The sequence below is a fragment of the Halichoeres trimaculatus genome, unplaced genomic scaffold (genome assembly GCF_033239565.1).
Source record: "Halichoeres trimaculatus isolate MK-OKI-2021-1 unplaced genomic scaffold, fHalTri1.1 fHalTri1_scaffold_11, whole genome shotgun sequence".
Lineage (NCBI taxonomy): Eukaryota > Metazoa > Chordata > Actinopteri > Labriformes > Labridae > Halichoeres > Halichoeres trimaculatus.
The window spans coordinates 9,549,976-9,577,783 of record NW_027437189.1 but is presented as its reverse complement, the minus strand read 5'-3'; the positions used below and the strand labels follow the sequence as shown (position 1 = coordinate 9,577,783).

At 40.4% G+C, this 27,808-nt stretch overlaps 1 long non-coding RNA gene across 3 annotated transcripts in view; it reads right to left on the bottom strand.

Moving 5' to 3' along the window:
• The window catches only part of LOC141799991 (uncharacterized), a 51,503-nt gene extending 25,889 nt beyond the window's left edge, over positions 1–25,614 (bottom strand). For 2 of the 3 annotated variants that reach the window (XR_012599280.1, XR_012599278.1), the window contains exons 1-2: positions 25,369–25,614; positions 2,100–2,197 (exon numbers count right to left, since the gene is read on the bottom strand). This is a non-coding gene — a long non-coding RNA (uncharacterized LOC141799991). The remainder of the gene's footprint in view (positions 1–2,099; positions 2,198–25,368) is intronic. The other variant, XR_012599279.1, reaches the window with a different exon arrangement.
• Between the last annotated feature and the right edge of the window lie 2,194 nt (positions 25,615–27,808).

Here is a 27,808-nt window from a genome sequence, read left to right as displayed (position 1 = left end):
TGAGTCAGGTGTGAAAAACCACATGGCCTCGTTGGGAAACGAGGCTGATGTTTTCAAGGTAAAATTAAAGAGAAGAAAAACATGCTTTTATATCTCAAGACAACAATGAAAGCAAGGTCATTCTCAGGTTTTGTTTCATTAGTACAAAGCGAGAGACGTCACTATGAATGGGATTCTCTTACCTCTTAGATATAACCATATGACAGTGATCTAGCAGAGCACAAACCAAGACTGTGAAACTAAAACAGAGTTCAGCCATGATTGATTTTATTATCTACACTAACCCTGCAACCTGCCACAATGTTCACACTGAAAATACAGAGTACTTCAAACTAGCTCCAAAACTAAATATCCTATCTCAGCTGAAACTAATAGGGTTTTCTTTTTGAGTGACCTAACTGAGATGCTTTCTAACTGGGGTGCCTCAAGGGCCACAACTCGGTCCTCTTCTCTTGTAGATAAAAACAACTTTACTTGATGCAATCATCCATCCCTGTGGTTCCTCATACTATTGTTATGCATACAAACCCCAGCTCTTCGTGTTGTTTCTACCAGATGACACAACTGTCTCATCCTGAATGTCCTAATGCCTTAATCATGTCTCCATATGAATAAGGGAACAACCCCTTAAGTTAGTTCCTTAATACAACTACATATCAGTTTTTGACTTGGTTCAACCAAACGTATGTCCGATAAATCTGGAACATGGGTGCCATAACTGGGGACCAGTTAAAATTTTGGGTTCATGTGGGCTTGATAGCTCAGTCACAGCAGTTCACCTTATATACATTAGACCAGGGGTCTGCAACCTTTACTTTCATGAGAGCCACTTTGCCTCAGCTCACCTGGACTGAGGTCATTTGGGAGCCACAAAATCTACTTTATCTTCACAAAAAAGACAAAAAAAGTGAAGAAAAATCTTTATCCATTAAATAGTTATTGAAACATTTTTTTTTGTTTATAATGTTGTACACTTGATGTCTAATTCATTTTTTAAAATATTTTTATCAAATTTGCAATTTTTTTTAAATAGGAGAAAAAAATTAAATATCATAAATTTCAATAAATTGCATTCTTTTTTAACACCTTGAAAATATTTTTGATTAAATTTTTTTAAAAATTGCAAAGATTACAAAAATTTCATAATTTAAAAAAATTCCAAAAAAGTTTTAAAAAATATGTTATTTTGAAAATTTGCTTAACTTTTAAAATAAATTAAAATTTGGAATTAGAATAATTTGCAAAAATTTTGTGAAATCCTCCATAAATTCGGATTTTATTTTATTTTTTTTCAAAATTTGAAATATTAAAAAAATGAGGATCAACAGAATGGTAATGCTTGATTTTATTTAGTGTCAATGTCTTTACTCATCAATACCCTCTGTAAGAAAAATAAAAATTCTCTATTTCAATAATATATATTTTTTCAAAGCTACAAGGAGCCACTGTAAAGGAGTCAAAGAGCCGCATGAGGCTCCAGAGATGCAGGTTGAAGACCCTTGCATTAGACAGAGCATGCAACTTTACACTATTACAAATCAACTACTGCAACTCCTCCTCCACACCAACACATCAACCAACAGTCCTCAACTGCATGTCACTTCACTGTTGATTTCTTTAAACAAGCTTTAATTTACCGGTTTAATCAAATTCACAAGCCTCCTATCTGTTTACAAAACAATAACAGAAACAGCTCCTGCCAACCTGTAGTTCCTCCTCCAGGTCTACACTCCCTCCCAGCTGGTATACTTTGCCAATAGATGACACTGGTACTCACTGCACAACAGGTCTATAAGTCACAAGATTGTTAAGTCCCAAGAGTCTGCAATGAATCATCCAACTCGATTCAATCCACTGAGCCTCTTTCTTTCTTTAAGACAAAGCTTAAGCCCAGCTATTTCATGAACTCCTACACACTTCAGCTTCTCCTCTGAATGAGTTACAGATGTACATGATCCACAGAGTCCCTTTACATCTGAGAGAGTTACAGACGAGAGTTACAGATGATAAAAAAATCCTGTTGTTTCTGTAAGTGATGCAAACATTACCTTTTGTCCCACCTGCCCAATTAAGCATCAAGCACTTTTCTTCGCACTTACTGTTCTTGCTGTAGAAAAGCTGACATGTTCCCTCTTCTCTAGATCTCTGATGGTGTTGAACCGTCTCTCAGATGAATGTCACTGCATAAAATCATCTGCTAAATGAAATCGTGACATAAAACAATAGAAGAATTAGTTTAACTTTTTTTCCGAAACACAACCTAAGACATCTTCAAGTTCATTTTTTTATCAAATAAAAAAACTTTCACTTTCACAGGCTCATGATGAAGTGCAATACTTTGACCAGTAGATGGCGGGGAAGCCCATGATTTTACAAATCTACTTGTAAAACAAATTACCAACCTGCATAATTTACATCAGTAAATGAATAAGAGTTTTTGTATGTTAACTTTTTAAAATATTAATAGCTTTATTGAAAAAAAATAATGTACATTTATTAAGGCACCATAACTGAAGTTATTCTCCAAACAGGTGCATAAAAAAGGAAAAAGCTTCAGTGTTTGAGAGACTGCTATAAAAAAAAAAGCTGAATCATGTAAACTATTGATCCACAGAAGAAGAAGAAAAAAAATCTCAGTGCAGGTGATAATGGTTCAATTTTAGTCTGCTGTCCTCTGGGATCACATCCCCTAGTGTTCATATGTCAGCACTGCACTGAGTCGTCACCTTCTTCCTGGAGGAGCGAGCACTAAAAGCCTCTGATTCACAGAGAAATGGAAGAAAAAGCAAAAGTGTCAACACACCAACTAATAATACATGATGCTTTTAAAGCCTGTGCTGCAGCTCTACGTCACCATGGCAACTGCACTGCTCGGTTGCCTGTACAATGGTGGCATACAGCATTCAGCTGTGAGTGTGTGTGTGTGTGTGTGTGTGTGTGTGTGTGTGTGTGCTGAGAGGAAAAGCTGGCATTGCAGTGACAGAGGACGACCACGATGGGGCAGAAAAGTATTTTGTATTGCGGAGGATGTAGTGGGCTGTCAGATTTGACAGGAACAATACATGTGTATAGGAACACAAGTGTGCGTAACTCCATGCATGCAAACATGTAGCTGCACATGTACACTTGCTTTGTTGAAATGACAAGGTGAGGTGTTAACCTGCAGTTTTTTCTGTGGATGCAGAGGAACGAAACAGAATTATTCAAGGGCTTTAGTATTGTGCATATTTTTGGCTCAACAGTGTTCAAAATGAGTGTTATTCTCTTTAGGGGCACTCTTATATCCTCATTTTCAGGCCCTGCTGTTGTCTCTTACACACACAGTCTCATGCACACACACATAGAGAGAGAGAGAGACACACATACACACACACACATCAAAGCGCTGCTCTGAGTAAAGATGGAACAGGCTCCTTTGATCTCTCCCTGCCGGCTCTGATTAATGTGTGGATTTACAGTGCAGACCTACAGGGACCTGGCAGCCATGACAGCCCCTCTGCTGCACTGGAATCTAGTTTTTCTTTGCAGCCAATCACAACCCTTTATCTTATTCATCGCTCCAATCATGATGCTTTTCACACAGGCACTCACAAAACAACAAAACAAACCCTTCCCTTGCACTCATTCAACCTTAAGTGGCCAACTTGAAGTCTGAAATCCCACCACTGTCATAAATCACAAGACAAGCATTCACTGTTTCTGTCCAATCAGAGGGACTCCACAAAGTCCCCCTTTTCGAAAACCTTTGCTTCATCTTACAAGAGACTGAAAAGTTACATGAGATAGATGTAGATGGGGGAAGTGGATGTTTAATTCAGCCGGTTTTGGCAGTCACATGTAATGATGGGAACAAGTGTTGGTGTTTGGTGGGAGGCTTGCTTTCTAAGAAGGAGCAAACGTTCAAAATAAAAATTTCATCAAGCATCAAAGTAAGTGTTTGCACAGCACGCGTTACACAATGTACTCAGTGCACTGCACATTGCACCCACACGTCATCATGAGCCAAGCTGGAATAAGTCAACAATGTACACACGCTCTTCTCTTTTAACTCTAACCTCTTCCTCTCCGCCATGGTTCCCCTCCATTCGTATCTTTTTGCTCTCCATTTTGTTTCCCCTCACTGCAGCGCTATGCAGACTTTTCACAGGGTGGAGGTATGGTAGAGATAGGCGGGGTAACATGAATAATTGTTGAAGATATTTTTACTCTGACCCACTTTGGAGTTGCTTTGGCCCCCCTTAAAGGTGCAGCAGCCCTCTGCTGTTTTAAGTCAACTGACGATGTTTAAGTGAACAGCACAAGTGTACGAGTTTAATCCACAGATGAGACGTGTGCTCCTAAACGCAGAATGATCCTCTAAAAACATTTTATAACTTAGCAGTCTTAAATAATTTACAACAAACTTACACATCAGATCAATTCACTGGATATATTACGTCCTGAGAACTCTGGTTATCAATGTGGGAGATATTTTTGAGATTTTCACTCATTTTGTTTGGAGAGCTCACAATCTTGGATTGAAATTAAACAGCTGACCAGTTACCAGATGTGAAAAGAAGACAAAAAGAGGGGAACAAGCTCAGAAACTATAAAGCCTAAAACACGACTGAGTGGGTACACTAAACTTTGCACAGAGGGGTTAAAATGTTTAATCTTATGTTTTCTTTTGTCTGGAACTTAATTCATAGAATTTGCAGTCTCTCTATTTTTATTAGGCATTGCACTCCTCATGAGCCAGTTGTTAGCAAAACACGCTAACAAGGGGCGTTCAGGTTCAAAGGGAATTTAAAAAGTTTAAATCGCGTTATCCTTCCAAAATAAACATCTGAATGAAAAGATCAAAAATTTAAATGTTCTTATTTAACTATCATTGTTAGTTAATGCTTTAAATGACTATTTATAGTGCTTCAACTAGGGATGGGTACCAAATTAAGTACTTTTATAGGTACTGACCAAACTCTGTCATAAGTACAGTGTACCGATTTACGTAAAATCAAAACATAGCAACACAGCATTGCAAGGTTATATAAGGAACAACAAATATGTTGAATTGAAAAAACTATATTTTATTATTTAAAAAAATGATATTTTTTACCACATAAACACAAAAAGTACCCAAAATTGGTACCCCTGAGTATTTGTACCAATTGCCAGGTACCAGGTATTGGTACCATATCTTTTGAAATGTGAAAAGTACCCATCCCTAACTTCAACACATAATTTTGATTTGTGTGCATGTTTTGCAGTGACGAGATAAAAATTATTTCAAGATGAATTTTTTGATTAAGGAAAATTAAAAAAAATCTGCACCATTAGTTTGACATCTCTAAATCAAACCGCAGCCTGAAACTGATTTCACTTTTTGTTTTCAGTGAAAACCTCAAGTAGCTCGTCACCTCTAAACAATGTCCTCAGTATTTTTAGCATTGAGGCTTTTTTTGTGTACATAGGGCTAGTGCAAAGTGTGGAGAGCACAAAAAAGTAGAACATTGCTTCAAACAAATTCAACTTTTTACGCAACAATTAAGCAATTCTTAATATTTTCTAATGTTTTAACTCGTCTTCTTCTGATTGCTGGCAGTTCAATTGGTAACAGAACTGTGGTGTGGGCAGAAGAAAGAAAAGGCTTTTGTCAGTTTTGATACAAGGAAGATTCTGCATTGAAGAATTTCAACATTATTTTTGAGAGACTATAGAGTAAGCTTATTGTTATTTCAGGGTTGTATATTTAGGTGTTTTCATTTTTTTAGTCTATGTAGTGACATCCACAAACATTTCTGTCAGATGATGGATAAAGGGTTTTGAAGCAGGTAATGTATCCAGTTACCCTGCATGCTGATGACTTCCTAATCTAATCTTACAAGAATCAGAGCAAATATTGCACTCTAAAAGGGAATAAACAATGATTGAATAATCACTGTTTGGACTGTGACCTGATGTTTCTTAGATCGTTAACATGCTCAGTCTCAACACCCTGATCATTGTGAATCAAGCCCCCAGTCAAGCATGTATAAGTTTTAGAAACAGGCTGTTTCATCTGTGTTTTCAGTGATTTTCAGATGACTGAGTAATTTTATTGCTGGTTATAGTAAAATAGTTTTACTGTAAGAGTGTATGAGAGAGAACACCTTTGTGTTGAGGCCATGAGATTTTTAAAAAATGCAGTCAAAGTTACAAATAGCTCGTATCACATATAGCTATCAGCTGTGTGTGTGAAAATGATCAGGAAACATAAACACACAACGCTGGAGCTGATCACACGGGTGAAACTAGCCAGGCACAGGTGAGAGCTAACAGGGCTAAGCAAATGAACAGTTGAGACACAATGATGGGAAAAATAGAAGAGAATCTAGAGACAGTGCAATGCTTCCAAAGAGAACAAGATGAAGCTTTTATTTCTCTATCAGCAATCAGCAACGTGATGATTGTTTACCTTTAACAGAATCAGATGGGTATTCTTACAGAAGGACTAAAGACAACATGCTACATGACAGATTTCATTCGTACTCAGAAGCCAGGTGATAAAATCTAGAGCAGATGTGACATAAAGATTTTAGGTTTCCTTTATTCCAGCATTTAGAAACATAAATTGCTGACTGGACTGCTTGCGGTTTAGTTTTTATACAAGAAAAACTAAACACTAAAAATGGATTTTAAAGTATAAAATTCCCTGAAAAGATTAAGATGAAGTGTACACCGAAAGTGTTTTTAAAAGTCTTCATTTTCAAACAACAGACCACTTAAGAGTGAGTACTTTTAAGTGTGTTTTTTTCAAGTGCACTTCAAACATGCAGTTTGGCAACCTTTTAAGTGTTTAAAGTATGCATATTTTAATGTGCACACTCACAAGTATTCACTTTCAAGATCACCAAAAAGATCTTACCTATAAATCCATAGACAAATGTTCAATCAAAGAGTACAATAAAAACAATTCATTTCCAACTCGTAAGTTCTACTTTTAAGTAATACTTTTTGTAGAGTACACAGTAAGTCCACTCAGAGACGTTTAATTTCAAGTGCACTTTTAAGTGTTAACTTTCGAGAAGTACTTACTTTCAAGTATGCTTAATCATATGTAAGTGTGCACTTTGAGATACCATGATGCTTACTTTCAAGTACATAGAAAGTGTTAAGTCCAAGTCTGTTTCAACAGAATTAAAGGTGTTTATTTCAAGTTTATTTAGGAGTGAGAACTTTTCATAAGCTGTTTCATTCAGGGTGCCCTTTAAAGTGTTCACTTTTATGTGAGCTGAAAGTGTTTAAAATTCTAAGACCACCTACATTTATTTAAGTGCACTTGATATCGAGAACTAAAGAGTGTACATTTTTTAAACATGCAATCAAACATTTGTACTTTAAAGTAGTAAGTGTACAAGAATTGCATTTTAAAGTGCGCTGTTCAAATATGGAGAGATGTATTTTATCTGGCTGTGGTATACTATCCAGAGGATGTCAATCAAGGAAGCAAGCAGCAGCTCCACTGCACAAAGCATGCTGGGTACATAAGCCCTGTGGAGCACTAGTTTAATTTAAAAGACTCCTCAATTTAAGACAACACGTAGCAGACAGAGGGGGGTAGGTCCCAGTGAATTAGTCATTGATGTCAGGTCTGTCCCATGGCTAATGCGCATGCAAGCTAGGCTAATGTGTTCACACAGTCTTTCCATACCCTACAAGTTCAAATGCTAATGCTACTCTCTACTGCTGTACCCAAAGCTAGCAGGATTGCAAAAACAGAAAGAGCTACACAGTTGCACAGGCACTGCATGTTGTGGATTTCATTGACAGTAATGTGACCTCAAAGGAGGGCAACTCAGACCTTTTACCCTTTAGAACATCCCCAAAACTGATTATATCTTAAATACCAATGTAAGTTACATCCTGGATTTTATAGTAAGTGACGGTTTTCTTTTCCTGAATTTGTCTCTGTAAGGCCTCTCTTTAAATGAGGTGTAAATCCAAATCACAGGTTTGGCGAGGAAGTTTCTAGAAATAGCGTCTTTGAAAAGTATGTTGTGTTATTTCAGACATGACTCTGACGCAAACTGAGACTACACACTTAACTTGAACTTTGGTGACTTTTTCCAAAGCATCTCTGGGGGGGAAATGGTTCAGGGGCTGTTAGATTCTCTTTCAAAGCTGATTTCTGAACACAACTGCTCATAACAAATCTTTTATTTATAATGCAACTGTGAGCTGAACTTCAACAGTCGAAGACTTCTGAAAAAATTCAAAGAAAGCTATCAGACATCTGATTTGAACATTTTGTACATCTCTAAATCTCTGAAAAAACAGATTTGTGCCAGCTGGATTTTAAGATGTGGAATTTTTGAATGTGATTGAGCTAAATTTTATTCCTAAGCGTCTATCGTCTTCAATTTTGTCTCAGTCATCTGTTCTGTAGAGATTTTATGACATTTATTTGCTGCCAGACCTTTGACTATGCAAATTTATACATAAAAAGTTAAAAATATGGATGCGAAACTGTCCTGATGTGTAAACAGCACAAACTTGGAGGGTTATAAAAGGTCCATTTCCAGCTCAATGCTTCTGTTATCTTGCCTTGCTTATCCCTTTCCCTGCTCTGTTACATTTCTCTGCTTTTGTCTTTCTGCGTAATAGTTTCACTTTTGCCTCCTCCTTGTACGCCTTTTCCTCCACCTCTGCACTCTTCTACGTATTTCACAATGCAAAAAGTCACCCAGAGTTTTCCTTCTAGGGTTTTTGCGGACAGGAAGTCCATATTTAATGAAGTGACTCTCTTGTTAAAATGCTTTTAAGTGCTCCTGTGCAGAGCTTCAGGCTGGAGCAGAGGGGAGGCGGGGGCTGAGGCTTTTATTTATTCATTGGGCGGTTCAGTGCCTCTTCCCCACTCCTGCTCTGTGAAGAAGGGAGAGGATTAGAGGAACGGATCCCCCCCTCCCCTCACCTCCTAACTCTCCAGCACACACATACACACACACACCCTTCCTCCATCTCCCTCGCTGGCCATGTTCTCCCCCTCGGGGGACACCCCTGCGTCAGTCCGCATTAACATCCATCAGAGCATGGTGCTCCAGAGAGGGACGAGTCTGTGTCCCTCTGAGTCGCAAGTACATGCATGAATACTTGCACATAAAACTCACACACACTCATGCACAGTAGGGTGCAAGGCAAGTGCAGAGTAACAGGAGGCACATTCTCAAACCAACACTCCTCATAGTTAAGTGTCTCTGTCACCCCGCTGATTTTCCTGCCTTGAGCTAAACTCGAACGTTTATATATTCAACATTCACATTGGACTTGTTTCCAGAGTGCCCCCCTACGTTTGAGCTACACAAGTGCATCTGTCCCCTACTTGATCAGCGGGCGAATTTGAACAAGTTTGAACAAGGATCTGAAGATTAACGGGGGAAGAGAAAGTTTTCGAGATGGTGCGTTGTGCTGATTCCTCTCCTCTTTGTGTGAAGTTTTTTAGGCTGTCTGCTCCCTCGTTATCTCTCCTCGTCGCTCGCAGAATTGGGAGGGGAAGGCTGGATGAGAGAGGCATATCATTAACCAAGAGTGTTTCTACAACAAAGCACAGACTATCAAATCCCACTCATTCCCACACACTGGTGTCACACTCATCGTTCTCCTGCACTGAACTGCTGCATGAAAAAAACTGCCCTCATTTGTTGAAGGCACACATCATTTTTTTCTGTCAGCCTGGCTAATACAAATTCCTTTAATATTTCTCTTGCTCACATCTTTAAGAATTTGTGAGATACTGATGCTTGATGTGTGTGTGAGTGTGAGTGTGTTTTGCACGCGTGGGTGTTGCGAGCATGTGAAAGCGCATGTGCATGGATCCTCATTGGACGGCTGCACTGTAGCCATGCAGAGGGATGCAGATTGTTTCTAATTCACCACGCTGACCTAGATTCCAAAATCAGTTGCAGTAAATGAATGACGCTCCGCTGACACGCTAACATGACAGTCAAGAAAACACGTTGCTCTTTGTATCACCTTAACATCTGCAAGATTTCACCTTTTCACACTTCTCTTCTCAAGATCCGAGGAATGAGTCCATCCCTTCGTACATCTGTAACCCCCTCTTTTTCTCTCATTTTGCAGCTTTCTCTCCCCCTCTCATCTTCGATATCTAACATCAAACCCAAATGTTAAAATGCAAATTCATTTTCCCAGCTAGCTCAGTTCACACAAACTTATAATTGGATTCTGCCTATTAATATAAAAGCTTTCTTCATGCTCATCATTCGATCTAGTATTAGCCTTTCTGCGATACACATGAACTGCCTGACCTTATTCCAGGATAAGATAGAGCGATGGAGAGGCTGAGGGAGCTGGAGAGGACAGTGCTCTCATTAGCACGGAGAACTGTCTTATTGAATCACAGTTAAACAGAAAGTTAGGTATTAATTTGCAACATAATGAACATGTGCACATCTGCCTGGTTATTGTGCGGTCACCGGGTTTCAACATCATCTCTGGTCCCTTTGTCTATGTTTTCTCCCGCATCACTTTCTGCATTTAAGCTAACCAAGAAATATTCATGCGACGCGTGGAAAAGCAGGGGTTTGAGCTGTGACCCAGGCAGACTGCTGTTGCACACACTCAGAGAGATTGATAATGCAAAGAAAAGTAACTGCGGAGCAGAGAGTTAGCGTACGGTGATCAGAAGAGAGACAGACGGCCTCAGAGAGAGCACCAGATGCTGTGTGGGAGGGTTATTTAATTGATGATATCACACCTCTCTTTCCCGTTTTCTCTTCCTCTTTTCTTCCTCTTACACACACACGCACGCACGCCATATTTGCCCTGTCACTTTCTTGTCCTTGCATGACACCGCCCCTGCTTTGCCTTGCTCCTTCCTGGCCCCCTTTGGGCTCCCACGAGATTTGAGGTTTTGGCCTCTGGCTCTGCAGCATGTGTGAACTCAGAGAAACACACAAACAAGATCATTTTGTGCACTTGGAATAAGGTACGACAGTGTGCATCAATCTGGTTGCAGAAACACTGCCACACTCCTCAGATACTCCAAGCCACACACAGTTTCTCGTCCTCTTTTTACTTATCCGCATGTAAGTCGAAACTGTTCCACATGCTTCCTGCCAACCTAAAAAGGCCCCAGAAAACGAGTCTCATTAATTAGCTTCTCATTTGTAAATGCAAATGAGCTTAATTAAAAAATAGACTCTCCTTTTGCGGGCTTCAAAGGGAGACAGTGAGGCCTAATCAGGAGGTTTGTTCAGCTGTGGCACTAATGAGACATATTTGGCCTAACGAGGGAGCGATGCCCTAATTTGTTTATGGTAATGATATGAAACAGTGTTTGTCCTTTTGGTGTATCTGGGAAGGGATCAGTCACACACACGCCTCCGTGCGATGTACCTTCAGGGTTCGGTTCAGCGTTGGCGAGGTGTTGCAGCGGCCTCATTCATTGTTTCAGTAGGTTAATTGGCTTAATTAGCCTAATAGAGATCATCGAGGCGACAACTCAATGTCAAGTCATATGTGGGTTTCTAAAGAATTTCCATGCAAAGGTTGTGAGAGTGAAGAAAATGAAACTCCTGCTGCTCTGAGATAAGAGCCAAAGTCATTCCTGGAGATGTGAACAAGGTAAAGCCGGCTGACTTGAGTGATGACAGGCGATGTGCTCGTAAGAGAGGAGGCTAAAGGCCCACCTAAACTCCACCATTTTACCTCATACTACCCCATCGATTAAATGTTAAAGAACACCAGTTATTTGTTAAAATTCAAGCAGTTGAAGTCCAGTGTAGCTTGAAACGGTATACAAAAGTTAGAGGTGAACTGCAAGAGGTTAAATAAAACTTAGAGTTCTTCAGCAGCAATGGAAATAGATCAAGCCTTAAAAGTCGATGCCACTAATCCCTACAGGAGTCACAACTTTTCTTGGTAACTTATCTCCCTCTGTATAAAAGTTGTGTTGGAACACATTGTGGTACCACACCCTCATGAGTATTATCGTACCATACTGTACAGCAGAAAGTAGTGTGTTGCTGGCAAGGCAAAGGCAATTAACAATGGAAGACAAACCATCACAACTCTCAAAGGTAGGGTCTCCAGAATTTTCCTAAAAAATAAAATGCCAACTTTTAAAGGAACAATCCTGCTCAATGGTCCCTTCTGGGCCCCTATACAGGTGTGTCAGTGTCTGTGTCTGCCTCAAACCCCCTCCTCTGCCTGTGTGTTAATGTTTTAGTTGCATCGAGACGTTTCTGGGCAGAGAGTAGGTGTGGTTACATCAGCCAATCACAGGGCACCCAGGAAGGTATCCTGAGCAGCTACGATAGTAAACATCGCACAGAGCAAGAAAAACGACCAAAGTGAAATGAAACGCCAAACCTTTCACTAAACAAGGGTGAAGCTTGGCTCAACTTTCACTCACTTTCGGGCACTTGGAGAGCAGCACCTGAAAAAGAGCAACACAGGTTGGCTTTCTACCAAGTAGGTATGTGTAAAAAAGATACCTGTTATTAGCTTGCGCTAACATGCCAAGTCTGGTGCATGGCTCCCAAGTCTCTCGTATGTAGAAACACAATGCTGCAGGTGGTTGCTGGGCTAGAGAGTGTGTTCAAGCAGTCCCGGTCGGAGGCAGTGGGTGTGTGCTGCCGCTGGCACTGATCCAAGGAGGAGAAGCCCTGTTTGAATTTGTGTTTACTAAAAAAGTGGCAGCCTCCGGTCTGAGAATATGAGACAATGCGGAAGTGCTAAAATCTGCTGTTTCTGGAGTGTTTGCTTGAGGCTGGCTCTGGAGGTAGCGGAAGTCACATACACACCAAGCCAAAAAAAGGCCATTGTCAAAGCAGAAATTAAGCTATTTACAGTGTTATATAATTTTAGAATAACTGACGTAATTTAGCATTTTAATCTAGTCACATGCTATGTTCAGGGTCGATGTATGTCTATCTGGAAGATAGAAGGATAGCTTCTGTCTCCAGCTTGTGTCTGTGAGGTCTCTTTGACCCTGTGTAAACTTTCACCCAGTCTCCTAGCTCTATGCTCTGATTCAACAGTCACACACTTTGATCGCACACCTCCCTGAAAACTGACATCAGCTGTGGGTTGAGACAGTTGTGTCAGTCATGTTTTTTGGCCAATTACTCTCGGGTGTTTAGTTTAACTCAACCTCTTGTAGGCGTAGCAATTATTGTTATAAAATTGTATTGCTCCCGGATATCGGGGCTCATTCTTTTGGGACCAGCGCTGTGAACTTTACCTGTGACCAGAATAAATGCTGAACTGAGAAATGGATCCTCTTCTCGTGATCTTTGGGAGCTGTTCGACTAAAAAACTGGGTAGATTTTATTACAACAGCCTGGTTCAAAAAACGTCTCCTGTCTGAGTCGCTAATATTACTACCAGCACCCACTGTTCGGGGGGTGAATTTTTTTCTAATGCGGCCGTTCAGAAGATATTAAGATCGCGAGCTCCCCCAATAAGAGGCACAGCTGAGGGTCACGTGACAGCCGGTGCCCTATGGCTGTAGACGAAGCCCTTGCCACTACCAATATGGCCGCTATAGCCAATGTGCTTCATTTTCCATTTCAGAAACAGACGGGTGACGTCGGCGAGACTACGTCCATGTTTTATACAGTCTATGTTACTAACAGGTAAAGAAATTTCTTGCAGGCCCTACTTTTACAGATACAGATTTGTGCAACAGAGAAATTGCAAAGAAGGGCAAGGTGTCAGTGAGTACAGTTTCTTCACCATCAAAAGACACTCAGAAACTCTGACAAGAAGAAGTCTGGCAGACACAAAGCTGTAGCAAACTCAGAAGACAAGTTGCTGGGGGTCAACAGCTACAAGCCTACAGCTTCAAAGAGGATGTAGTGAGTAAGTCTCAGTTATAGCAAAAAAAGCCATTGCTTAGATATATGAATAAGAAAAAGAGGCTTGACTGGGCCACAAAACACCGCCAATGGACTACTGAGTATATGAAGAAAGAAACATGATGGTCTGGGACTGTTTTGCTGGATCAAGGGTCTGTGACTTGTACAGTAAGAGAGGCACCCTGAACCAAAAACAGCTACCATGGTATTCTGAAGCTCCATGACGGTCAGGGGTTCATCCTTTTGCAAGACAATGAATGATACACAAGTTCAAGCTTTGCCAGAAACACCTTAAAAATAAAGAACTAGGAGCGCTGATGGCCTGGTGGTGTAGGTTGCACTCCATGAAGTTCACTCTCACCCGGGTGGCCTGGGTTTGAATCCAGCCTGTGTGGCCTCTTTCCTGTTCTATCCACTGTCCTCACCTATCCTATTAAAGGTATAAAAGCCCCCAAAACAAAGACCTGGATAGTAAGCTTGAAAACATGGAGTGGCCAGCATAATTTTCAATAAAAACTGCGGTGTTCTTAAAATTTTAAGCGGTATATTGATTGAAAATAGATTGACTCAAAATTTTCAATATGGCAAATGTCCGCTATGGCTCCACAACTCTGCTTCAGATGCAAATGAGTGACGAAAATCAAATGGTTGGAAACAAAAGATTAATACCTAAGTTTTTAAAATCTGATATCAATGATTTTTTTTGTGCCTGGTCTCTGAGGTTGTTCATATTTGATGTGCTTGTTATATTTATGCCGTTTCGTGGGCTTTTCTTAACACTACATACATGTGCACATGTGGGAGAACAGTAGGGTTCTCTGCACTATTTTGTTCACTGTTGACTGCATGTGAGGCTGAGTGAGATGGCAGTGTGGCTGGCCCTCACTGATAACTCGGCACAGCCGGAGCTCTGTGCGCTGCGCTTTTATTCAAAACACACCCGCACGCTTGCACATGCATACACACATACACATTAATTAATCCCAAAACGAAAGAGAAATTGAAAAACACAGTCTCCACTTTTAATTGGACTGACTATCGTCCAAGCATAAAGAGAAAACAAGCTCAATCATTCTCCTCCATCTTGTCCCTTGTTGAATTATTGATAGACGGAGCAAACTGCACTAGAAAACGAGAAGAGGAAAAAGAAGCACTGGGCTCCGGGTGTTTGACTGTTAGTGATAAAATTTGATTATTCATGTGTGATGCATGCTGTGTGGATTCTGGTAGCAGAGTGAGGAGGAGTTTCTCCATGGTGACTGCAGAGAACCTGTATGTGCCAGACAAGCCAGCTGGTATCTTGTTGTCCAAGTACACAATGCTCCAGCAAGAAAAGAGAGAAAGAAAAATAACTGAAGTGCACAAGGCAGAATGCATTCATTATTCAGTCTGAACCCTGGTGCAAATGCTTTACTTCTTCCCCCAACCAGTGCACGCTGCCCTGCTGACCCTTTTTACTGAACGAGTCCAGCACTCCTTGAATAAAACACCATCATCTATTGGAATTTTTCCCAAAGTCTGAATAAGCTTTGTCCTGGTGAAAACCATAGAAAATAACATCAGATTGGCTGCTTCCCAACTGTTGATGGAGTTTATTAAGTCAAGAAATTGGCATGGGCATTTTCTTTTTGCTGAGATATTTACCTTCTTTTAGCCGAGGTCACCAAGAACCCCTGGAGTCCCTCTTCTTTTTCAATTATCTCAAAGTTCAGTGTATGAGACACACTTTTTATACCTTATTTGTCATTTGAAAAAGAAGAGAGACAGAGAAGATGGTGCTCAAAGAAGCCAGCAACCGCTTAGGTGGACAAAACATGTTGAATAGATACTTAGCGAGACAGACTAGGTATTATCAGCTTGTCTCCCCAGCAAGGTCATTATCATACTAAAAAAGAAAACCATGATAATCCATCAAGTAATTAAACATTTTAAAGTTTTGGTTTAGTTAAAGAGCCTCCTGAATTTAAGACATCAAGTTACCTGTGGAGGTGAGCAACAGGGTCCAGATAAATTGGGTGGGACCATGCGGCAAAACTGATTGACAAATGCTGAGATGTGAAAAAAGCTTCTTCAAGAGTCTCCTTGAGGCTGGCAGCAGAAACACCAGGAACCACACACCATGCCAAAAAAATTTACAGCGAAAATAAACATTTTCACAGCTGAGTTTTAAAAAATGTGGTCAGTAGGGGGGCACCTCGTGACTTTCTGTCAAGAGGCTGATGGCCCAACTCTTTCCCTCATTCTACCCCAAATAATGCTGGTGGAGTCAAGAATGTTCAATACGACATCGACCAATGATGGACTTAATAACTCTGGGTGGCTTTGTGTACATTATAGAGGTGTGAAAAAATATTACTACGTCAATATATCACGATACTTTGACCTATGATAAAATTTCAATATTTCAACTCTTAATATCGCTATTTTTGTTAAAATAAAAGTTGACATTTTGGGCGATTGGAAGTGCAATATGTCTTCCGCACCTCCACTGTAGTAGATGCCGCCATAGAGCTACTTCGCTGTTTATTGCCTATAAACTGTACAATAAATGTAATCTCAAAGTATATTTAAAATATTTTATCCCTAAACTTAATGTGGGTTTTGATGCTGTGAAAATCAATGTTTTCTCTCCATTCTTCAGTCAGTTAGTTTAAAATCATTTTAAGTTTAAATTTTACAGTGTAGTGGACTGATAAAATAATAATTTCAGTCACGTTTTGCGCATTATTAGATTTTTTTTATGAGTAACATTGGTTACACCAAGTGACAAAGTTTTACCAACTAACCATGTCCTTCATCTAATAATTTATTTTGCGACATTAGTATAATGTTGCAGTACTTTAAGTAACAAACTTGATGCACTGTATGTTTTCAAGTTGTGTATACATGAAATACTGCATCTGACTTCTCTTATTTCAAACAAAATAAAATAGAAAATTTGTTTTTAATCTAATAGTAAACTGTGTGAATATCGCAATATATCATGATATTGTGATATCCTGATATTATCGTATCCTGAGGTTCTTTCCAATGCTCACCCATAGGACCCAGTCCCTTGCCAAAATCTAAAGCCGTGTTTCCACCAAGCAGTCTGGTTTGGTTCGGTACAGTTTGGCACGGTTTGGTACAGTTAAGCCTGATCCCCATTGCGTTTCCACAGCAAACTGTGCCCTCTCGTGGTATGCGGCGTGTAAGCCTGATGTCAAAAGCCGCAGCTGTTAAATAGAAGCGTGACGTCACAGCAGCGTGACAAATAATAATAATGATAATAATAATAATAATAATACACCAACAAAGAAATAAAACGCGACACAGTAAACAAAGAGCATAGATGGAAGACATCCAGCATTTCGTCCTCTCTGTGATTAGCATGTAGCTCTTTCATACAAAGTACAATCAAGCTTTGTTTCAGAGAAGACTGTGTGCCGCCAGGAGAAATGCAGCCGCTGTTGCACAGTAAGTGACAATTCTACCAACCGATCAACGGTCTGCAGTGTTGTAGCTCTACCTTCTGAGAGCGGATCGGTTCAGTCTGGCACCTGTACAAAAGGGTCCTGAAAAGTGGGACGGCTTGTCTCAGTTATTTGGGGATCTGTCCCGGGATAAGTCAGTAGAAACACCACAAAATGCATGCCTTACCGAGACGAACCGAAACTGGTCTGCTTGGTGGAAACTAGTGCTGCATGATTATCGCAATCGCAATCGCAATGTCAACACATGCAATAATGTAATCGCAAAAGAGGTGCGATTGTGTAATTATTTTAAAAAAGTGTAAAAAAAATGAGCAAGTTTGTGTGAGTGATGTGTGTGTGTCTGTGTGTGTGTGACTGAGTAAGAGAGCGAGCGTGAGATGACTAATCAGTCACTGTTTCAACTGGTCATGTGACTACCTGCCTCCCTGGTACGGCAGTTTAATCAGACAAGATGGAGCACATAAAAGTAAGTGAGGCGCTCAAGGCAAAAAGAAACTCTACCTCTGTTATTTGGTGTTATTTTGGTTACCGGTTGAATGACACAGCAAAAAGATGTAATTTTCAAAACATGCAAAGCAAAAGTGGCATAAATGTGCTATTTTGAATACAAACAAAACAGTACTGTTGTGCTGTACATTGTTGTTTGTATACAGTAAGTTTGGATATTTTGAGAATTATTTCACAATTAAAATCCTCAGTAATCCATCTCTGCTTTTTTCTTGATTTTTCTCCATGATAACCAAGCAAGTCTGTAGACTCATGACACAACTTTTCTTATTAAACCGCAAGCACAATCACAATCGCAATATTGTCCACCTAATCGCCAATCTCACCTTTTCCCCAAATCGTGCAGCACTAGTGGAAACGCGGCTTATGATACCGTCGAGCTCAACACTATACCTGTAGCTAGCAGGACTGCTTAGTCCACACAGCGTTAACAGATGGCACCAGACAGATTTATTGCACATGATGAACTGTGTCTTACGTAACAGTGTTATTTATTAACAAAATTTTACTGCAAATGTTAAAGTACTTCTTTTCGATAAATTGCAGTTAAATTGCTTTCAGCGTCAACATCAGCTGGCTGTGTACTGACAGACACTGATGTGACTTGCAGACCAAACATCAGACGCCACGTTCAAAGAATAACTTCATAATTTCTACTGACTCTCTTGACTGTGTCTCGACAGGAAGATGATTAAAATTTCTGACCTCGAATGTTTTGATACCTCAACAAGATAATGAGAACAGGGAAATCCCTGAATGGGCTTGCTTTCTTTGACAGTGACAAAACATGTGCGACTTCAACTTCTACAGGCCAAATAGAGACCTTGAAATATTCCCTTCATCAATTAATCTCCATTCAATGACACACTACTTTACTTAGCCAACCATTCAGCCTCCTCTGGCTGCTATAATTGTCCCAGTTAATTGCTTTTCAACTCTCTTTGATTACAAGGTCGGCCCTGAATGGCTGCTGTACATGGCTTAAAGTTCCCTCTTTCCTCGGCCCTCATGCTTTTCTACCCATCTCCTTTTGCCCCCTCCCTCTGGCTACAACAGGTCTTTCCATTCCTATGCTCCTCTGCTTTTATTTCCTCTCTGCTTGCTCTGACCCATGTTCTCAGGTTAGCTGTCATGGATGGGATTTTCATTAACCTCACCGCCACAGTGCTGTATGTATATAATGGTGCCCTTTAACTGCTGTATGCTTATACATAATAGACCTGTTCACTCTGGGGAGGGCAAAAGAAGAGGACAAACTGACCCTGCAGAGGTGTGACAGTAGCAGTGTGTGACAGTGACACAAACACAAAAGACTACACAGATAATACATAAGCAGGTCTTAGGTAACAGTTGGGGGATCGATGATCTGTATTTTAACTTAACCTCTCAATTTGCCGCCAAACTCTAATGCATCAGTCTGAGCACTCTGAGTTCGCTCAACCTCTTTAGACGAGAAAATATTAAATAATATAAGATACATTGATGTGTAACCACATGAGTGTAAACAGACACATTACAGCAATAACATCTGCTCTACAGCATCCTACGGTGACTCTCAAGGGACATATGGTTCAAAAGGCAAAAACAAACATGAGACAGTCTGTTACCTTAGCATAAGCAACACTGTGGCTTCAATGTCAGCAGCGTGGAGATATATCAAACTAGAATGTGCAAACAGTCCAACAGCCACACCTGAAGACATTTATGCACTATGATCTTTTTAGAATGATCAAAACATTTTAAAACATCATGAAGCAAAGTTCCCTAGCAGAGGAAAGGCTGTTCCACTGTTTCTAGACTTTAGTAAGCTGTTAAATGAAGGTGGAACGCAAGTTTGTTTCTGTCATCCACTGTATGTTAGGGCTGAGATTGTGATTCTTTGATATTTATGTTCTTTGATATATTTATATCAATATATTTATATAATATATTTATATTTTTTATATTTATAATATTCTTTGATAATTTTTGCATTTTTTAGTTTGCTTGTTTAACACCAGAGCATGTGAAAAAGTTAAATGATGATGATAATGTCTACAGACTCTACCAGGAGCCATATTTTCCCTGTCATCACCTGAGTCAGAAACATTCAAACCTCTGCTGGAGAAAAGTGGTAACTTTTTTCCAATCCAGTTTATAAACAAAGACTGAAATGAAAAATTTGAATTTGAAAAAAAAGAGAGATTTTTTTTTTTTACAAGGAATCACGGGTTTGACATTGTCAAACAAATAATCCTGATATACCAATTTTTCGATTCTTTCTCCCACCCCTGCTGCATGCCCTGCTGTTAAGACACTTAGTTTCCTATACTGCCTCTCTGGAGCTGTACAGCACAGCTCGACATCAGCCAGGACGATGCGAGGTGATTTAGGGTCCCTTGCATTACCAAACAGCACAACAGTATCAGGATAAAACACAAAAATACAGTTGCATTCCTGCCTTTTATTTACTCTGAAACAGCAGTTTAGCTGACCTAAAATGGAAACTTGTGAAAACAGCCTCCAGAGTGGAAATCCTCTGAAACGTTGCGGCCGCTGTTGCCGTGTAAACAATAAGCCGTAGTTTTTAGTGAAAACTATAGACCGTATAAAACATGGACATAGTCTCGCTGACGTCACCCGTCTGTTTCTGAAACAGAAAATGAAGCACATCGGCTATAGCGGCCATATTGGTAGTGGCAAGGGCTTGGCCTACAGCCATAGGGCGCCTGTCGGTCACGTGACCCTCAGCTGTGCCTCTTATTGGTGGAGCTCACGATCTAAATATCCTCGAAACGGCCGAGTTAGAAAAAAATTCACCCCCCGTACAGTGGGTGCTGGTAGTAAATTTAGCGACTCAGACAGGAGACGTTTTTTTGAACCAGGCTGTAAATAGGTCAATTTCTGCTTTGAAAATGGCTTTTTTTGGCTGACTTCCGGTACTTCCAGAGCCAGCCTGAAGCGAACACCCCAGAAACAGCAGATTTTAGCACTTCCGCATTATCTCATATTCTTAGACCGGAGGTTGACGCTTGGTGAAAACACTAACATCACACTCTGATTTGCGCCTTACATTTTCATTGTTGCAACTTGCCATGCACAAACCAGACGGACATCAACAACTGCTTTTTAACGAAATGTGCATCTCTTGCATCACTTCTGTATTTGTCCTGTTATTTATATTAGGAGCCAATGGCTAGACTTCTAGTCTGAGGAGGGGCGTGTCTCTACAGTTGTATCGCCAACTACAGGCCTGGCATGTATACTACAGTTGTATCGCCAACTACAGGCCTGGCATGTATACTACAGTGTTTTTTGTCCCTCAGCATTTCCATGTAAAACCAGATTTTTCCACAGTGTGTTTTGCGTTTTTGGGCGAAACACTGTCTGCAAATGGGGCCTTAAATGTGATGTGATTAATTTGACAACAGACGTTTGACCTGTGTTTCTGTTGAGCCTCACAGCACACTGGGTTGATCCTTTGATGTCAAGTTTAAGATGATTCAGGTTAGTTGAAGTTGTAATCCAGTTTGTTGCAAAATAAACATTTTAATGAAAGGAGAAAAACATGAGATAGTCTCTTTAGTGTCTAATATTTACGTTTGTAGTCTTTCACCGTCTCAGGACAGTTGCTCTCAGAGCAGCTTTGGATTCAAATGATAAATAGATTAGATGAATTTTAATATCAAAACTAGCTGGACTGGTTTTTACAATTCCTCATCGTTAAAATGCAAAACAAAAAAAGGATACAGCTTCACTTTCTCACCTCTTTAGCAAAGTTTATTTCTGTAATTCCAAGTGTCCGATCAGGACTCTATATCGGCAGATTTTGAACACATAAAACTGCATCAGGACATCCCCAATGAGAAGAGATAAAACTGCTCTTTCTGTAAGTGTCAAAATGTTTTTTTAATTATATTCATTTTTATAAGAGTACATAATTAATGTGAAAAATCTCCAAGAAAGAAAAAAGGCTGAAAGTGTTTAAGGTAATGTGTAAAAATGAAGACATTCTGCTATTTACTCTTTCAAAGGCCACTGCTCTACATCTGTCCCTGACGATTTATGTACTGCTGAGGTCGATTAAGGAAGCTGAGTCTATGATTTGAAAGAGACAGAGGGCGGTGTGAGTGTGTTAGTGTGTGTGTGTGTGTATGTGTGTGTGTGTATCTCCTGCGTCTTTCTCCTCTCCCTCCACAGCTCACACGGAGGCGACAGAGTCCCTCGCATTACCAAACAGCACAGCCCCCAAACAAAGGCTCGTGCACCATCTTTGTGTGTTCAATACTGATAACTAGTGTGGACTCCTCTGACACATATTCACAAGTATTGTCCACACACAATCACATACATGAGCGTGCACTCAAGTCCAAATGCAGACACACAAAAAATCACAATACATACATGCACACACATTCACAGGCACACCCCGTGTGTGATTATTTTCATACACATGCATGACTACACATACAGCCGTCTTGCAAACTCTTGTGTCAAATAGTTGGCCATTACCAAGTCACTCTGCAGCATCAACCTGAAAATGCATTCAAGCTTTGCGTCGTCAGCACTGGCTTTTGTTCTCCAAGTGAAGAAGAGACACACAAAGCCTTTCGACATCAAAGCCCCAGACCTACAGAAATAGCAAATAGTGAGCAAAACAGTGAGTGCAGTTCTGAGGGATGCCGCCGGGTTCCTGCGCAAAAGAACCATGCAAAGAAGTGACGGCTTTATTTCTGCTCCACTTGAATGTTAGCTTTCCCCTCATCTGGCCTTCTGTATGTTTCACACCTGGCTGGTTAAATGTGCCACTGGGTTTAGATGGGTCTGCAGTAGGGGTGACCAGCACACACACACACACACACACACACACACACACACACACACACACACACACACACACACACACACACACACACACACACACGCACACACACACACACAGACTCACAGTGTCAAGTCCATTTTTAGTTTTGGCCTCGTTTGCAAACCATAGCAGTGTAAGATCATCAGAAAATAGCATCTTTGAAATAAGTAGCCAACAGTCAGGCTCGTTGCTATAAATAAATACCTTTCTCCGTCTGTGCAGACCATGTGGTACAAACAGGCAGCAGAAACGTTACCTCCCGCAGTGACTAATATCTGCAATCTTCCTGCCTCTCTGTCAGATGAAACCACAATGGCTTGTTTATCTTGCTGTCATATTTCTTTGATGCTATGTGGCTTTCCGCTGTGATTTCGCCCAAAGTCCAAACGTATAGCTAGATGCAAAACCAGCGGGAGGCAAAATGAGGGTCTTTTCAAACATTTTACATTCGCATGCGAGCGGACACATCAATAAGTGTGTATCTGTGGCAAGCACCGGCGTGACAGATTGTACCCGTACACGTTACACTATCTATATTTCAAAGGACACTTCATTGCAGGTGGCAGTGACCTGTTTTGCAAACGAGTTGAGGGTTGAGGAATAGTTACGGCTGATAGTGTGTGATATCTCAAACTGATAATGAGCAAGGGAGAAGTGTGAGGAAAGAAAATGCAGAAGAGGGAAAGAGAAGGAAGAAGAGTGAGCAAGAGACCGAGGTGGAGAGCCTAAAATATGCATGTCATCATGTGGATGACTGATAGCTTTCTGTGAAAGCTTCTCTTGATACGCACGAGCAAGAAGGGCCTCTAATTGAGCTCTGCTGCCAATCACAAGGGCTCACCGTGTGTGTGCGTGTTTACTTTCAGAGTTACATTCTCCGACTGAAATATTGTGCGTGCACACAAACGTGTCTTTGATCATCTGAGTGAGACTGTTCTCACCGTGTTCTTCAGTAATTAGCTTTGTGCTAAATGTGAGAGACAAGAGGGTAGCAAACCATTAATGATCAGTGTTAAGACAGATCAGACTAGCCACCACCTCTAACAATCGGCAGCGGACTGTATGACCAACCATCAATCAGTGAAGGCTGACTGACTATGGTCTTCATAGCTTGTTGCACATTCTATCTGCACATTCACAGCTTTATGAAATATGATGAAAAAACAAACCTCAAAAATGTAAAAATTAGTGTGAATTTTGGCTCAAGTTGAAGCTGCTTGGAGTAGTTTTGGCACCCAGAATACCAAGTCGACAGTCTGACATCATATTATGTCGGACCTAAGCAGATCAAAGAAAACATTACCTCCATGTACAAAAGTTTTCCCATTTGCACACAGCAAATTTGTTAATAGGAGTTTAAGTGCTATTAGGGGGGTAAATCACCAGTTCCATCATGATATACTATCATATTGATTCTTTGGACAATCATACAACATCATAAAGTCTGCTGGGATATGACTTTGACACAAACTGTTCTGACTCTGAGGCTAAAGATAAGCATAAATTTTAATTAGGGCTTATTAAAATTAATGAAATATCGAAAAAAATGTTGCATTAAAATAATCAGTGCATTTTACTGCAGTTACTGTTGTACCCCAGACAACACAGACTTTCCTCAGTGCTTGAGATACTGGCACACCAGTCATGACAATGCACAAGGCGACACCTACCTAATATGGTCAGTAGATATATCCATAATCTGGAGGATGGAAAATTTATGTTAAAAATGAATGGAAGTCTTAATAAGAGCATTGTTGTGTGCAAATTATGCAATTCTTGCCTCTGGTAAAACCCAATGCTCGCCATGAAGTGTACGCTGACTGTGTATGGTAGCGCGACCATTACAGCTAGAGCTAGTCCCAGTATGGGCATGCAGAGTGGCCAACCCACACGAAAGTTTACAAAAACGGTTGCTTCTGGTGTCAATTATTGGGATGTGTTTAAAAAGGAAGCCCTTTATTCAATTACTTTTTCAATTAAGTCCCACCACTGATGTTGATATGTTTATACAATTTTGTTATTTAAAAGTTAGACTTACAAAAGCCTTACTTTTAGAGCCAGATTTGCCATTTTTTCATGTTCTAGTGCAAATAATGTTTATTATCTAACATCAAAGACATCAGTGGGCCATTACCATAGTTCAGCATCAATAGTGTTTTCACAAGACGTAATCAACTTGAGCTCGACCATGTTGGAGGCACTCTCACAACACAACGGTATTGAGCTTGCAGGTATACAGGTTTAATGTCAAACAAAATTGCAAATTATTGCCACGCGTTGAGAAAAAAGAAACATTTCAAATGCTTTTGACTACCAAAAAATGACGGCAGGTTGGGGTGAGGAGTGGTAACAATTGTCCAAAAAACTGAGAACATTGTGACTAGCTAAGCTCCATCAGGATTTCCAAGGCAAAAGTTTGTCAGTAATCTCAACATTCGGGTCTGTTCACAGTATTTCTTGTTAGGTAGGTCATGTTCTCTGTCCACACAGCATCTTAAAATTAGACTCCAGTAATGTAAATACATTTGAATAGAATATAACTATGATTAAGAGGTAATTCACAGCAATAACTAGTACATAAGTAAGACTCAGTGTCTTTCAGGAGCATTTATATGGTGCTGGAAAGTGAGCCTCTCCCAAAAGAACATCATTTATTACTTGGACCCCCTTCACATAAAATTTATAGAAGTAACGTCTGTTTTCATACCTTTGAGTAGATGATGGTAAAGATGCTAACTCCTCGTATGGGTCTCTCCTGTAAATTAGGCTCTTTTTCTTGCTGGCTGAGTCCTTCTCAAAGAGTTTAAGTGTGCTCCGTGCGTTTTTTCACACTTGTTGTACTTGTTGGCGAATAAGACATCTTAAAATCCCATTTTACCGCGCACTTCTATCTCCGTCCCTGCAGTGTTTACGTTCGTGTGACGCGAATGTGGCCGCACATCCGGGTAACGACCCAAATCGTGACGTCAGTGCAAACGTTCTATATGACGACGTCACACATATAAAGTCAAACCAACACGGTGAAAGATAGTTGGCCAGCGGTTTAAAGCAGGCCGTAGCATCGTGCGTAAATGCTAACGTTAGCATAAATGTACCTGTTAGGTCTTCAGGTTTCCGGCCAGGTACAGGCAGGGGTTTCATCTCATCGCATGTTTGGGTCTGTTGACCCATTTTTCTTGTGAATTATTCCCTCAGAGCTCATTTGTTCTGTGAAGTAGGTGAATATCTTTCTTAGTCTTATCATTTCGGCTGCTAACCAATGATTTCTTAATGCTAGCTCTGTTTCAATCAAGCAGATGCTGCTAAACAGGTGAGTGGTAGGAATTTCACAATAAAAGCATTCAATCCGGTTCTGAGTATATAAGGAAAAAAAACGTGTTTTTTTTTTTTTGTTTGTTTGTTTTTTGTTTTTGTTTTTTGTTTTTGTATTGCAGACATGTAGCTGCATGATTTCTACTTAGAACTTGTCACAAGAATGACTTTTAACCTGAAAACTGGGGCCATCCAGAGCTCATGAATCCAGGATCTTTGGCAGAAATTCTGGAAATGTCTGAGTTTTCCATTATCTTGAGTTAAAACATAAATAACCAAGCCAATCTTAGAGGCAAAGACACGCACACATAGATTCTGAAGGGAGAAAAGTCGAAACTGACTGTAAAATTCAATTTAAGCCACTACAGTTTTATGTGGATTTATGCCCTTTAGCCCATAAATCACCCCAGAAACATAAAAACAAGTGAAGCACATCACATCATCATTGCAGGAGGATGACCGTGTTGACCTGCCATGCAGCAGACACACTTTTTACTGCTTTGGATGGAGAAACTGGATTTCAAATCAAAAAGCATCTTAAAAATGTTTGTGTGTCTGAGTGTGTGTGACTAGCTTTTACCTCCATGTGGGTCACAGACTTTCAAAAATAAAGTCTCAGCTCTCAAGGCCTCACATTCTTCCTTGAGAGAAGAAATGAAAACACAGTGTAGACATTTTGTTTATCCACAAACTCATGATTTTATCTACCTGCATTAAACAGAATGACTTTCTGTTTAAATGCTGAATGCAACATATTGATGCTTTCTGTGCATCTCTGCACTTCCTCCCTCTGCTGGTCCACTGTCTCAGCACATACAGGCACAAGTAGCTCACAGAGGAGTAATAGTCAGTGTTTCCCACCTCCCTGACATCCTTTATTACCCCTTCTTTCTCTACGTCTCTCCTTCTCTCTCTCTCATGAATAAACATCCCTTACATTCACTCAGCGCTGGCATGAAATGGCCACACAGCCCCTGGCACACGCGGGAGTGATGCCGCAATCATTATTCCACTGCAGTGGTCCCACACAAGCATATTTCACCAATCATGTGGCTCTCTCCCCTGGCTTTTGTTTGGATGACTTAAACAAATGATGTGGCACCGAGGAGGGCCCGCGTACCACTGCTCCCCCTGTTAACACGGCAACCGTTGACACGGACACAGCAAAAATTTGCATAAGAGAACGCTTGAGTGGGACCGGCAATTCCAACAGGGGTCTGCATATTTTTCTCTCTCTTTCTGGGAGAAGGTGGGGGGTATAAATAAGGGTGGTGGTGGTGGAGGGGGGTTGTTAATAGGGGGTTGATGTGTTATTTTTGGTTCTCTGCTTTTCTCCCTCCTTTCATCCTGTTCTCTTCTCTCTCCTGTTCCCCTCTCCGACTGCCAACTCGTCTTTTCTCTGGGGTTTAGTGTTGGATTGGGAGTAATGAAAGATGCACACATGCCATGAGACTGACTGGGCTTTCAGCAATAGAGATGGAGGAAGTCTATTTGGCAGAGCTGTTAAACGAATACAAGGCAATGGTGGCACTGAAGAATCAGCACAGCTTCTGAATCCTATCCACCTTTCTGCTGTACACCTGAATGCTCATACAGAGAGTAAAAGGAGCATTGCTTCATGTGAGCTGAAAGAAATACTTGTTTTTTCACCCAGTGGGTTTACACAAACAAGGAACTTGTCTTGGTACTTTGGTGCAGAACAAAAAAAACACAGGGTTTGAATCAGGTATAAAAGGCTTTTAAACAGCTGTGCTCTTTACTCCTATTAAGAAACTTAAATAGAACAAATAAAAACGGTCCACACCTATCCACCTTTTCTGGTTGTAATAATGGTA